Below are 13,296 nucleotides of genomic sequence, written 5' to 3'. Positions count from 1 at the left end.
TATTACCACAAATAAATTAATAAAATGTAGTTCAAAGTGCATGTAGTGCACAGCATAGGTAAATAGTACAGTAAACAGCTGGCTGTTCTGGTGCTGAGACCTCGGTTGTGGCAGAGTATTCATTTGTTTTAACTTGGCAGCACCATGAGCTGCCCCCAGTCACCTTTTGACTGAAACGGGCTTAATGTTTAGTTTCTATTATGTAAATCTGTTAAACACTATCTGCTTTGCCTCAGCGTCATCTACCTTCTTACTTGCTCCCATTCGTTTTTCATGAAACCCTCATCATCTCACAGACTTAATTTTGCTCCATTCACTTTCTGGTTTACCATCCTTCATTCAAACTTCATTTAATGACAACTACTACTTGCATGTTACAAATGGTCCTGGCTCATCCACTTTGGCTATAAATTAACATGCAAGTTATTTTATTTTTGCCATAACTCTGAAAATATCGCCACTTCTATGTTCCATGTTCTGTACACGTGCTCTCCTTAATACGTTGCATTTGCATTCAGTGTAGATAGAGCTTCACAAAACATTTGTTCCCTTCCTCTAATATGCTTTCTAACTGGGTTTTGGTTATTGCCTAATACCCTCCTTTGGCAAAGTACGATACTGTGAAGTGATACTTCTTGATGTACAATTTTCTTAATCCTTTGGTAAATGTGGTTTGTGTACACAAAATGGCTTTGTGTGCCTGAAACCTTTTTTTGACATGCAGCCGTTCACAGAAATATGTCATCCTTGGTATTGTGAAGTATGAACAATTTTGAAATGTGATTTGATGTTTAAAAGAATTTTACTCCCTGCTTGAAGGATAATTTTAATGTAAATGTTATATAACTGGCTGAGTAGTTTCTTTGAAGACTAAAGCTTTACACCATTTTAAATTTTGTAGTAGAATGAATTCAAAACTTTTAATGGTTCCTAAGCAGTTTTCCTGTAAACAATAATAATGCATTTAATAACTTTCATATTAGAAAGCAGCTTATTTTTCCTTTCTGTTCTGCACCCTCCCCCACATTCTGTAGCTCTGTATTCTTGTGTTATTTGAAGAAACTTCCCCAGGTATAGATACAGTTGTAACCACAGCTTTGTCAGTTTTATCCCATACAATGACAATATTCAATAGAAAATAGTTATCAGTTCTGAAACCTTGGACTTGTCCACTATTCACGGGTCCCTTTGACCTGTTGAAGGTTTATTCCCTATTAATCCCATACTGTTAAATGCAGTTTCTCTTCTAAGTTTCCTAACAATGATCCATTTCCAGAGCTATCTTGTCCATTTCTCTCAAGACATCGTTATAGTAGCCCTGTCTTGCAGCTTACTTCATTCACTTTACATGCTAATTTAGTCCTTCAGACTGAACTGGAATGGAGTAGTAATGTTAATTATCTGGAAATCTGCCATAAATGTCACTTCTGTGGGTTTTTTTTGTATATTAAAACCTCACCATCATTGTCCATCTCTTAAACTAGTACTGATCAAGTACTGCACTTTGTTAGTGTGTTCCTGGTAGGTTTGAAGTACTTGTTCTTTGCCAGGCCATCTCCCTGCTGCAGACATCACACTAGTGTAAATTAGCACTTTGGATCTCTCATCCTACACAAGCTTGAAAATGTCCATTTTCAGCCCATTCTTTGCAGTTAGTATAAATTTGTATTTAACTGGCCATTGGGCTTTGTTTGTAGACCTTACAACATATATTAGCTTTGTCATTAAGTTTGTAAAGAAAATAATTTTAACGCAGTGGTTATTAAATGTGACATTGCTGCAGCATTGGAGCATCAGAAACACTTTGAAGTAGTAGAATGTATTAAATCTGTAATGTTATTCTATTACAAGTTACCTCTTACACTGGCTGCAGTCACTGTTCCTTTTCCCCCTCTGAGACTGCAATGAATCAGGATCAGGCTTATCATCGCTGATACGTCGTGAAATTTGTTTGTTTTGTGGCAGCCGTATAGTATAATACATACAATTTTACTGTAAATTGTAATATAAAAAGAACAAAAATAGTGAGGTAATGTTAGTAGGTTCATTGACCATTCAGAAATCTGATGATAGAGGCGAAGATGTTTCTAAAATGTTGATTTTCAGGCTCTTGTGCCTCCTCTCTGATGGGAGTGATGAGATGTGCTGGATGGTAGAGGTCCTTCCTGAGGCATTGCCTTTCGAACATGTCAATACTGTGGATGCTAGTGTCTGTGATGGAGCTGGTTGAGTTTAAAACCCTCTGCAGCTTCAGTCCTTTGCATTTATCCCTCCATACCAGATGGTGATGGAACCAGTCAGAGTGTTCTCTGTGATATATCCATAGAAATTCGCTAGAGTTGTTGGTGACATATCAAATCTTCTCAAACTCCTAATGAACTATAGCTGCTGGTGTAACTTCTTCGTGATCCCATCAATACGTTGGGCCCAGGCTAGATTTTCAGAGATGTTACTGTTATCTGTTTCCTCTTCTAAACCTCAGATTGAAATAGCAATATGTGAAAAATTGGCATGGAATTCCTTCAGGCTGGGACTGGTCCAGCAGCAATTTCTTTTTCTCCTGAACAATTGTCAGAACTAAAGGATATTTCTATGCTTTGAACAGGACTGGAAGAAAGCAGTAAGAGCTTTTGATGGGGGGGCGGGGGGGGGGGAGATACAAGATTTGGAATTGCAATAGTTGACCAGCTTGAGGTATTCCAGCTAGCTAAGTTGAAAGAAATGGGTAAGGTAGCTTGGCATGCCCTTAGTCACAGCACGAAAGTGTAAGGTCCACATCACCAGAGGTTAGAGAACCCAGGTCAAGGCTGCAGTGTATTCACTGTAGGCTTGTTTGTGCTGTACCTTTCCAATTAAGGCTGTTCCATTTGAAGTCCCAAGTTATTTCTTAGCTGATTCTTTCCAATCGAAGTAGAACTACTTGATACCCATAAGGTCTTCCCAGTAGATTTAGTGGAGAATAAAACTGAGGATTGAAGTAGTCTGTACTGATGAAATGAATATATCCTTTGTGGGAGTGCACAGTGTGTTGGCACTTTGCCAATGGTTCAATTAAGAAAATCACTAACAAGTAATACTTTGTAAAGCTTATTCCTTCATCTTGGAAAGAGATTTTATTTTATAATCAAAACAGTGCCTTTAATGGCAAACCAGGAAATCAAGCCCATGACAAGGAAACACTGAACTGAATTGTTAAGCAGCAGAAAGATTTGATTGGACATTTTATGAGTAAATTGGGCGGGGAGCTGCTATGCATTCGAGGGGAATTGGGAATTAGCCACTTAAGTCATTATGCTGGGAACAGATCTACAGGTGCAGCCTGCCCTTTGATTCTGATTAAATGGCATGGTGTCGCTGCTGAAAGGTGTGGACAAGTGACAATCAACAAAGGAAAACTTTCAAGTGTCATGATTGGTTTATTGCTTCATATTATCACTGCAGGTTGCTTCAAGCTTTAGCAATCCAATTTGCTGCTTCTATCCAGTGCCATCTATGTGCTTTCCCTGCAACTGTCCGCTTTCATCAGCTCGTTCCAGCTTCCTCCATAACCCGAACACCTCATTGGTAAATTGGCTCTGGTATAAGTGGGTGGGCAATAGTGTTTAGTTGAATTAATTGACTTGCAAGAAAATATGGGTCATAAAGAAGTAGAGGTTAATATGATTAAGAGCTTGCAAAAAATTGTGCTGACTGACCCTTTGTCTGGAGAAATTAATTTCTGATGTGTTTGATCTCTGGTATTGCTCTGTGTCTAACATTAAACCCAATCAATTATATTGTTGTAAAGATAAAAATGTGCATTGAAGTTGGCTTTAAATTATCCAAACAGCCGTTTTGGATACTGACTTTTCTGATTTGCACTATTGATTGTGATTTTTAGTTCATGGTCCATTTACTTCATACTGTCTGTCATTTGTCTACTGACATTACAGAATAGTTGTGTACTTAATTCCTTTCAACCTATCATTTTCAGCCTGTATTATACGCCATTAGTAGTCTCTTTGCCAATGATTCATCCAGTGAACCACACTCTAGTCCACAATAAATTTCCCCTGTGATTATTTAAGAATTTAACTGTTGCCTTCTGTAGGGTGCTGACTCTTGCATAATCTTGGAATCTGAAGCAATTTTAAGATTAAGTTTTAATCTGTACATTTCAAATAATTGGTCTGTTTAACCAGTGCTCAATTAATGATTGCATTTACTCAGATTGGATCTGATCATGTGTAAGACAAGTTTTATTGTAATGGTTAAATTGGCTGAGGCAGCTCTTCACTGTCCCTTGCCTTGTTTAGTGAATGGTTGCTCAACATTAGGAGGAGGGTAAAAGTAGTAGTGTCTTTACCCTCAGGTGATATAAAGGGATGCTATATTGGAGCCAGTTTCATTAAAGAATAAAATTCATAATTTCCTCCTCTCTTGGTGCATAGTACATGGTTAATTTTTTTTTCCCCAATGTGAATGGGGTTAAACAAAGTTCTAAGATTCTGTGAAGTTATAACGTTGATTTGAATTGGCATTTTGGAATTAAACTATTTGAAGCTCTTAAGAGTAGTGCTGTTTTCCCCACAAAAAATGAAGCTGCTCTGCTGCATTTCACATTATATGCAGGGAAGAACAAGACTTTGTGTAACACAAGGTTCAGTTACTGGAAATCCAGAGTAGCACATGGAATACCTGAGAACCTCAGCTATGGAGAGAAATAAAGAGCTGATGTTTTGGACAGAAACATTGTGTGCGTTTGTGTGTGGAGATTGTGCACTTGACTAGAAATGAGCAAGCTTCTGTAGCATTTCTCCTTCAATACAGCAAAGGTAGTTTTTGAATGGAAGGTCACATGTTTCATTTTGTGTAAGCATACTTTGAGACCATGGATGCTTTACTGGGGGGGTAGGGCAGGAAGAATGGGCATAGGGTGATTTCTATGCTTAAGCAAGAACTTCAGTTCTTCTGGGCTGTTTCTGTTAAGATGTATTTTTAACTTTTGGCAAATTTGTATGATGTGTTTGAATTTGTCTTTATCACTCACCTTGAAGGTTTAATTTCAAGCTGAGGTTTGTTAATGCATTGCCTGCAACTAAGATTTATTTTTTAACCATGTTAAAAGGTTGTGTTCTGGCTCAATTCTTGCCCTTCATCTTACAATTTGGAACAAAGATTCAAACAGAGTTACTGCATGTTATATCAAATATTCTATCTACTTGGGGATGATAGGCTAAATCTGAAACACTGCTACTTAGCTTTAAAGGATTTGGCGGGGGGGATGTTAAAGGTGATTTTAAAGTTGCTGTAGTTGTCAATTGTGTCTGATGCTCCTGATGCAGCAGGCATGAATATTAAGTTCACCTGGTGAACAAGTTCCTCCTCTCTCTACCCCCCCCCCATTCCTCACTCTGACCTCTCTCTTCTCACCTGCTTATTACTCCTCTCCTCCCCCCCCGCCCCAGTCCTTTCTTTCTTCTCCAGCCCTTGACCTTTCTCACCCTCCTGGCTTCACATAATCACCTTCCAGCTAGCCTCTTTCCCCTTCCTCTACCTTTTTCTTCTGGCATCTTTCCCCTTCCTTCTCAGTCCTGAAGAAGAATTTTAACCCGAAATGTTGACTGGTTATTCTTTTCCATTGATGCTGCTGGATCTGCTGTATTTTGATTCTAAAAGCAATTTGTTGGTAAATCACTTCCTCTTGCATTACAAATTTTCCCAGTTTGATTTTTATTTGGCTGTCATGCTTGTTTCAGTTGTGTTTTTAATGGTCTAATTTTTTTTAAAAAGGTACTTTGAATCCCACACTTTGCATACAAGTCCTAATGGATCAATCCTTGGCTTGCACCTATTTTCTCATTTGCATGTTGTCCCTTAGGCTAATGGGTTCACAAGAGCATTCAGTTTGCTCTCCAGCTTCCATGTCATAGAGCTCACCTATCCATTGTTTAATTCAGCACTGTTGCTGCAACATGCAATTTAATGTTTATCAAGATGAACTTGAGTCATGAGATTAATCTTCACACATAAGGGTTGCTGATGAACGCAGCAGGCCAGGCAGCATCTCTGGGAAGAGGTACAGTTGACGTTTCGGGCTGAGACCCTTCGTCGGGACTAACTGAAAGAAGAGCTAGTAAGAGATTGGGGGGGGAGATTCGAAATGATAGGAGAAGACAGGAGGGGGAGGGATGGAGCTGGGCTTCCCCCCCCCCTTTTCTTTCTCCCTAGGCTTCCTGTCCCATGATCCTCTCGTATCCCTTTTGCCAATCAACTGTCCAGCTCTTGACTCCATCCCTCCTGTCTTCCATCCTGTCTTCTCCTATCATTTTGGATCTCCCCCTCTCCGTCCCACTTTCAAGTCTCTTACTAGCTCTTCTTTCAGTTAGTCCTGACGAAGGGTCTCGGCCCGAAACGTCGACCGTACCTCTTCCCAGAGATGCTGCCTGGCCTGCTGCGTTCACCAGCAACTTGTATGTGTGTTGCCTGAAATATCAGCATCTGCAGATTTCCTTGTGTTTGCATTATTAGATTAACCTTTGTCATTGACCTTTGGCATCCTTGTTGACTCTTTTGTTTTGGTCATTCTAATTGACATCCAGAAAAGTTTGAGGTCAGCACCCACTTCCACTGCTCGTGGTCCTTTCACTGCTGAAATCTGTGCATGCCTGAGTTACCCGCAGATTTCAGATCTACTTTGCACATAGTTCAGCTTAAGTACACAACAGTCCATGCCATTTTCTTGGCTGCTTGTCTCTAATGTCTTTTAATAGATTTTAATATGCAAACTGTTTTCTGTTGCTTTGCCATTCCTTGGTACATATGCCTTTCAAGCTTCTCTTCCTTATCACTCAGCTATGTCCTTTACACTGTTATCGTGTGGTTTCCTATCTTTTGAGTTTAGGAGAATGAGGTGTGATCTTTTTGAAACATGGTCCTAACTAGGTAGATACTGAGATTTACATTTGTGGAAGAATCAAATGAGGGAATATAATAAGGGAATTATTTAAAACTGAGAGCTTGCAACGAATGTTGAATCTCTGGAATTTTCTACCTTGGAGGGTTGTGAAGGCTTATTTATTGGAAATATTTAAAGTTGATAATAGAAACTGGAATGGAATGGCACGGAGTTGAGGTCTGAGGCAATTCGGCAATGATTTTGAATCTTAGCTCAAGGTGGGGTCCCCAACCTCTTTTGCACTGCGGACTGATTTAATATTGACACTATTCTTGCAGACCAGCTGACTGGGGTGGGGGGGGGGGGTTTGCTCGAGTAGAGTTAAACTCACCTCAACATGTCTTTTACAGTTAGGGTTGCCAACTTTCTCACTCCCAAATAAGGGACAAAAGTAGCAGTCAAATCCTGGGACACTTTACCCCGGGAAAGACTACCATGATCACGAAGCCTTGCGCGGGCATCTGTGGGCGCATGCGTAACGTGTGCACGTGATGTGCGCATGCGCATACGTGCTGATCCTACAAATGGGTTTTGCCTTCATCTTCCGAACTATACATTCATTATTTCTACTTTATATAGGTTGTGTATTTATCATATCATTCCTGCTTTTACTATTTGTTAGTGTTATTTATTTTCGTTTTTATTTGTTATTTGGCATGATTTGTTAGGTTATTTTTTTGGGTCTGGGAACGCTCAAAAATTTTTCCTATATAAATTAATGGTAATTGCTTCTTCGCTTTATGCCATTTTGGCATGATAGGTTTCATAGGAACACTCTACCTTAGTGGGGGAAATACAGGATAAGAGCGGTCCTGTATGGGACAAACCAATTTAGCCCAATATACGGGATGTCCTGGCAAATATGAGACAGTTGGCAACCCTATGTTCAAGTTCAACAGTGCGTGACAGGGAATGAGGAAAGGTGCAGCTGACTCGTATCGTGGTTGGGGACCGCTGGCTTAAGGGACCGGGTGTCTAGTTCCTCCCATCCACTCTTGTGTTTTACCCACCGTTGATTGCTATATATTGAGATGCACTTTTTCAGCTCCAAAATGGCCCTCAATTTTTCTGCTTCTCCATCACTTCAGTATCCTCAAAAGCCATTTTAAGCACCTGAGCATTTGTACAGCATCTGTAACAAATTTAAAGGGAGATATTATTCTGATATTCTGCCTGCATATTGGTTCACTTTACAAATATTGCAGACCCACACTCCACGCAGTGCATACCAGTCAACGGTTTTGAAAGTAGTGTGCACCTGCTTACACACTGGACATGAATATCTGAATATCTGCTTCTGGTGCTGCAGGGAATTGTATACCAATGAGAGGACTTTCTTCATGAGGGAGTTTCACTAGAAGCAAGTCTGCTTTTTGATTTTTCTGAGTTGGGAGATGGAGGTGTGGGACTTTGAATTAAGGATGGGGTATGGGAAGGAATATGAAAGCCTGAACTCAGCGACTGCTTTTTCATGGATCCGTTGTATTTTGTTTTCCTGTGGGTGCCTGCAAGCAAATTAATCTCAAGTTTGTATATAGCACAATACTTTTTCAATAAATTTACCTTGAAGTTTTTAATGCTGGAATGAAATGGACAAAAGGTAGAGAAGGTAGTTTTTGATTTTGCTAATGAATAATTTGAGGGATCAGAGAAAAGCCTTTACAAGTTATTACAACTTGGTACATCATATAACATCATAAATTGCTTTCTATAGAATTAATAAAATTTGAAAACTACCTCACTTCAAATAGTTTAATCATAAAGCAATTTATAATGTCTTGGTGAAAGGTGCCTTTTTACCAGTTTAATATTGGTTCCAAATTCATGTTTCAGTGCCATGAGGAAGCAAGCTTTCCTTGTGCAGTATGCTAAAGATAACAAAAATTTAAAAACATAATTAACATAAATCATACATGCATGAAAAAATAAATATGACAGTGCAAGTTAAGAGAAAAATCTGAGGTGTCAATGGTTTTTTTAGGACTGTTGAAGAACCTGATCGCAGAATAATAAACAAAGGTGTCATTGAACCTTAAAGTGTGGGTCCTCAGCTCCCTGTACCTCCTGCCTAATGGCAGCATCAATGGCAAGGACCAGATTTTTTGGAGGGAGAGGTCCTTGATTTTGGTGATCTTCCTGTAGTTGTCTTCAGCGAGGAGAGCTATGCCCATGATGGAACTGCCCCAAGTTCACTACCCTTGTATAGTTTTTTGTATTCCTGTGCTTTGAAGTTTCCATACCAGGCCTCCATACCAGTCAGAATGTGTTGCACTGTACATCTGCAGAAGTTTGTCATTCTGGTGTGCTTTCATGGTTGTTACTTTGTGCTGGATCCAAAATGATCCTCTGAAATGTTGGCAGCTGGGAATTTGAAGTGCTCACTTTTTCCCTGCAGACCTTTCAATGACCATAGGTGCATGGCAGAGCTGAATAGCCTATTCTGCTCCTCTGTCTTCTGCTGTTGTGTTTGCCTGGCTTCACCTTCCTAAAGTCCAAAATCAGTTTTGGTTTTGTTATCATTGTATGGAAGATGGTTACATCACTCAACCAGCTAGTCTGTAGAATTTATTTTCAGTAGTAGTGGTTAGGTGTTGGGGAAATCAGCACTACTGTTTATCAGATGTGGAACAAATTTATTAATGCTTGCTGATGCACATATCTGTGCAGATTGTTTATATAGACTTTTACAGAGTTCATAGAAGTTGCATTAAAGCCTCTAATGGCTGAACAGAATAAATCGGATGCAAAGGGGAAAACAAACAAGAATAAGTTCATTGACAAACAAGAAAAAAGCTGCAGATGTTGGAATCCAAGCAACTCAGCAGGCCAGGCAGCATCTATGGAAAAGAGTAAAATCTGCGATTTGGGCCAAGACCGTTCATCAGGACTGAAAGGAAAAAAAGATGGAGTGAGAATAAGAAGGTGTGGGGATGGGGAGAGAGAAACAAAGTTGTAGGTGAAACTGGGAGGGGTGAAGGAAAATGCCCTGATTTCAAGTTTCCTGGCCCCAATATGGATGGCCAGTCCCCATTCATCTCCATCACCCACCAGGAAGGCCTCAAAGCTCTCGATTTCTTTCTGGACACCAGATCCAACCGGTTCCCCTCCACCACTCTCCTCCATCTGGCAGAACTTGTCCTTGCTCTCAATTTCTTCAGCTCCTCCCACTTCCTTTGCGTGGGTCACAGCTCATGCCTGCCTTTTTGTCGGTTATGAGGAACAGTGTGTTCCAAGACTGCACTGGTATCACTGTTATCCCTCCTGCAGAACAAGTGTTACACCTGCCCCTACACCACCTCCCTCACTACCATTCAGGGCCCAAAACAGTCCTTCCAGGTGAGGTGGCACTTTATCTATGAAGCTGGAGTCATTTACTGTATTCGGTGCTCCTCGTGTGGCCTCCTGTATATTGGTGAGACCTGGCGTAGATTGGGAGACCGCTTCACCAAGCACCTACGCTCCATCTGCCAAAAATAGCAGGATCTCCCGTGGCCATCCATCTTAATTACACTTCCCATGCAGTCCATGGCAGCCTCTACTGTAGCAATGGCGACACGCTCAGGTTGGAGGAGCAACGCCTTGTATTCCAATTGGGTAGCTTCCAATCTGATGGCATGAACATTGATTTCTTGAATTATTGGTAATCCCCCTCCCCCACCATTCCCCATTCCCTTTTCCCCCTCACCCTCTCCCTACCTGTCCATCATCTGGTGCTCCTCCCCCTTTTTTCCATGGTCTTCTGTCCTCTCCTATCAGATTCCCCCTTCTCCAGCCCTGTATCTCTTTTTCACCAATGAACTTCTGGCTCTTTACTTCATCCCTGCCCCCACTCCCCTTCCCCGTTTCACCTATCACCTTGTGTTTCTTCCTCCTCCTCCTCTTCTCCCCCCCCCCCATCTTCTTAGTCTGACTCGTTAGCTTTCTTTCTGCAGTCCTGATGAAGGTTTCAGCCCGCAACATCGACTGTATTCTTCTGTAAATGCTGCCTGGCCTGCTGAGCTCCGCTCCTCCAGCATTTTGTGTATTGAATAAGTTCATTGAAATGCTGTTTTTAAAAAAAAAATAATACATATATTTATTTGTTTATTTAGAGGTTGCAATTTCTCTGCAGGTAGAGGAAGGATGGGTGGTGTGTGGAAACTCCTGTTAGAACTGCAGTCAGCAAACTAAAAGACGTGATTTGTTTTCAATCATGGTTTCATCACTTGGTGTCCAGAAATGTCCTATTTTAAAGTGTTGTTGCAATCCATTTCCTGTCTGGAACCAGGATTAACATAATTGGTGGAACAAATGTGGACTGCCTCACAGCTTGGCAATGACTTCAAAACAATAACAAAGGGAGGATTGTGATCACATCTAAGATCAACATCATATGACAAGCCAGGAGCTACTGCTCACAGGTGGATAACAAATAATGGCAAGTTTAATTGTCATTCAACCACTCACATGAATACAGCCAAAAGGGGCCAAGGTGCAAAACAGTACCAACAGTCACACACAGCACAAGGTACGTGTAGCACATGTAATTATAATAGAAAAACAAAAAAAAAGTAGGCAAATCTGAGCAGCATGGCCTGTAGATTGTTGGTGCATGGGATGTTGTCCTGGAGCCATGTTTCTGCAAGAACAAGCGCTGTTTGAAATAGATTGCCAGTGCTGAATGAAATGCAATAGCATTCTTGTGTACTTAAGAATATTTTCTAGGGTAAGCAATATGAATAGAAAGAAATGGATGAAAGTGGTGTAAACAATGGGTTACATTGAATCGTAGTAGAAAATGGACACTAATCCTGAAGCTTGCATTCAGTTTGGTTAGACTAGCGTAGACTGAAGAGCTAGAAGTTGAAATGATGTAATTAAATAGTGAATCATTGGCAGGACTGGTTTTGTTCACAAAAACGTGGCTGTGCAGATTCAGAATTGGCTTGCCCATAGAAGGCAGAGGATGATTGTAGATGGAGCATATTCTGTCTGGAGGTCAGTGACTGCTGGTGTTCCACAGGGATCTGCTCTTTGTGATAAGTTGAAGAGTGGGTTACTAAGCTTTGCAGCTGACACAAAGGTTGAAGTGGTGGATAGTGTAGAAAATTTTTGTCAGTTGTAATGACAGGATGTAGAGCTGTGTTGAGCAGTGCCAGATGGACTTCAACCCAGAGAACTGTGAAGGGATTCACTTTGGAAGTCAAATTTGAAAGCAGAATACAGGGTTCCCGCAGGGTGTGAAGGGTTCATTGCATGATTCTTAGCAGTGTGGAGGAGCAGACATCTTGGGGTACTCAGCCATAGGTCCCTGAAAGTTGCTGCGCGGTTTGATAGGGTGGGTAGGCAGGCCTTCATTAGGAGGATCAAGCTCAAGCTGTGAGGGAATGTTACAGCTCTCTCAATCCTGGTTAGACCACAGCCGAATATTGTGTTCAGTTCTGGAAACCTCCTTATAGCAATAATGTTGAAGCTTTAGAGAGTGCAGAGGAGTTTTTCCAGAACGCTGTCTGGATTAGAGCGCATGTCTTATGAAGGCAGGTTCAGCGAGCTAGGGCATTTTCCTTTGGAGCCAAGGTGGATAAAAGATGACTTGATAGATGTGTACAAGATAGGAGGCATGGATCAATCGGCTAGCTAGACACTTTTTTCCCCCTGCGAGATAATTGTAAGGTCATTGGAGGAAAGTGTAGGGGTGGATGTCAGTGGTAATCTTTTTTCCCCTCAGTGGTCAGTGTGTGAAACACTGCAAGGGTGGTGGTAGAAGCAGATAGTTCGGGGACATTTAAGAGACTCAGTCGCATGGTTGATGGAAAAATAGAGCATGGAGGGTTAGACTGATCTTAGAGTAGGTTAAAAGGTCTGCACAACATTCTATGTAAGTCATCAAAATCAATATTGTTATTAGCACCATGGTAGCGTAGCAGTTAGCGAGATGCTTTTACAACTGAGTTCAGAATTCAATTCTGTTGTAAGGAGTTTGTACGTTCTCCCTGTGACTGCATGGGTTTTCTCCGGGTGCTCTGACTTCTTCCTACATTCCAAAAATGTATGGGTTAGTTGGTTAATTGGTCATTGTAAATTGCCCTGCAATTGGCTTGGGTTTAAATGGGTTGCTGGGCAGTGTGGCTCGTTGAGCTGGAAGAGCCTGTTCCACGTTCTATATCTCTAAATAAATAAAATTGGTACATGTTCAAATACTTCTCCAATCACAAATTGTACAATTTCCTCTATGTTTTAGTTGTATACAAAAAAATTGCCCTTTATTATTCTAGTTTTATTATTCATCAATGTGTAAGGGTGGTAGGAATGTTTTATTTAATACCAGTAAATATACAGGTATCCCCCGCCATCCAAAGGTAGAGCATTCGTGTGAAACA

General features: G+C 40.8%; 1 protein-coding gene across 8 annotated transcripts in view; it reads left to right on the top strand.

The window, feature by feature from the left end:
• The window catches only part of ggps1 (geranylgeranyl diphosphate synthase 1), an 89,230-nt gene that overhangs the window by 28,723 nt on the left and 47,211 nt on the right, over window positions 1–13,296 (top strand). The window lies entirely within an intron of this gene.

The sequence above is a fragment of the Mobula hypostoma genome, chromosome 2, assembly GCF_963921235.1.
Source record: "Mobula hypostoma chromosome 2, sMobHyp1.1, whole genome shotgun sequence".
NCBI lineage: Eukaryota > Metazoa > Chordata > Chondrichthyes > Myliobatiformes > Myliobatidae > Mobula > Mobula hypostoma.
The sequence above is the reverse complement of the archived record's forward strand: the minus strand, read 5'-3'. Positions and strand labels throughout refer to the sequence as shown.